The following is a 2,023-nucleotide window of genomic DNA, read 5'->3' on the forward strand; positions in this document are numbered from 1 at the left end:
AGGTATACATTTTTTAAACATTCATTCACTGAAGACATTGAACCATTTCAAAAACCTTTTTCCTCCCACCTGTACCAAAAACTTTCAAAAGCCTAACAAAACACGATGCATGGAAAGTGGATGCGGGATTAACCTCCACTCTCCTCTAAAGGTAAGAAAATTTAGGTTGCATAAATATACGTGGCCTCGGGTCGGAATGGCAGCAAATGTGCCTCCTTCACGACCTCGTGTTGCATAGAATAGATTTAGTAGTTACTACCGAAACAAGACTACAGAAGTGGAAGAAGCATTGTCGGACTCCGGCGGGGGCAAGTCGCCGGGACTAGATGGTCTTCTCTAGGAACTGTATTACGCTATGCCAGATTTGTTTGGGCACCTACTTGCATGCGTCTATATCAACTGGAAGCAGAACACGTGTATACCCAAGTCTGTGAGCCGGGGGATTATAACGCTGCTAAGAAATGACGAAAACAAGGTGGGGTGTAATTGATAATTTTAGGCCCATCACTCTGCTTAACGCAGAACTGAAGATTTTGGCCAAGGCATTAGCAAAAAGGTTGGGTGGACTTGTTTTGTAGGCACAAACCACGTAGGTCAATTCACGACAGTCTTTACCTTATACGCTATACCTTAGAGAGGGTAAGTAGATTTCCTTCAAGGGCACTGCTATGACCAATTTTGACTAATCTAAATCGTTTCATAGAGTTGACCATCAATATCTAGTGGTGGTCTTTGCGGCTGTCGGGTTTGGCTCGCCGTTCCTTGGGTGGATCACCAATTTATAGAGCAACATCGAATCGATCGTTCGGGTGAACGGTTTCGTTTCGGAACTGTTCTGCGTTGAGCGCTCGGTATGGCAAGGATGTCCTCTCTCCCCACTACTGCATGTTTTGTCCCTCAAGGCATCGCTGCGAAAGCTGGAGGTTATGAGAGGCATGTAACAAGATTTAAGATGTGGAAAATCGGTTTTGGTGTATGCAGATATCACCGTCATCGTATCTCGGTTCGAACACCTACAGTGGGTAGGTAAGGCCTTAAGGGGTTACGAAGCAGTAGCAGGGGCAAAAATTAACCGGAATAAGTCGGTCAGCTTACAACTCGGCACTTGGATGGGCAAGTCGATATCGCCCAACACCATCATTGAACGATGGACAGACAGACCGGTAAAAATGTTAGGTGTCCGGTTTGGTCCAGTACTCCAGTTTGGTCCAGTACTCTGGTTTGGCCCAGTACTCTCTTATTTTGTTGTTTTTCTTTATTCATATATACAGTAGGAGGCACTTACTCTCATTAGTCTATTTTTTCAATTACCCCTATGTTTTCCAATCTATTTAGTTCCTTCTCAACTTGACATAACGCCACAAAAGGCACATTTGTTTTCGGATTGAACACCGGCACAACATTTTCTTTCAACTCACATTTTACTGTGATTTTTTTACACGTTCCGAGTTCCTTCCGAGAAGACATCGGGGTATATCTTCTTTAATTTTAAATTCAATTTTTCCGACGCATTATATGATACGGACTGTGAAACGTCCACCTTATTACATAATGTATTCAATGGAGGATCCCACAGGTCAAATTCTTCCATTAAATCTGCACTGAACGGATTCATTGTATTTTTAGATGCCATTATTTTATTTTTCCACGTCATTTCTTTAAGTTTTATTTATGGCGAAATTTCGCCCAAGAATTGAACTCGTTCCCCCGACACACCGTGAAACATTTTTGTATTTTTGTTGAATCGGCCTTACTAACTTAATCCATATTGACGTATTAATTATCGATACGCCTGAACCGGTATCTAATGGCATTTTCGGTTTTCTATGGTATAATTTAATTTTGTTGAGTAGACTTTCTTCGGTTTCTCATTTTTGACATTTTTATTCAACCAGCATATTGACAATCTGTGCCCGATTTTAGTGCTCTTAAAACTCTTTAGCTTTAAAGGGGAAAATCCTTCCTAAAATGCAGATCTCGGCAAACATAGCACGGTTTCACATTTATCTGTCTTTTCTTCAAT

Source organism: Octopus bimaculoides, chromosome 29 (assembly GCF_001194135.2).
Source record: "Octopus bimaculoides isolate UCB-OBI-ISO-001 chromosome 29, ASM119413v2, whole genome shotgun sequence".
NCBI lineage: Eukaryota > Metazoa > Mollusca > Cephalopoda > Octopoda > Octopodidae > Octopus > Octopus bimaculoides.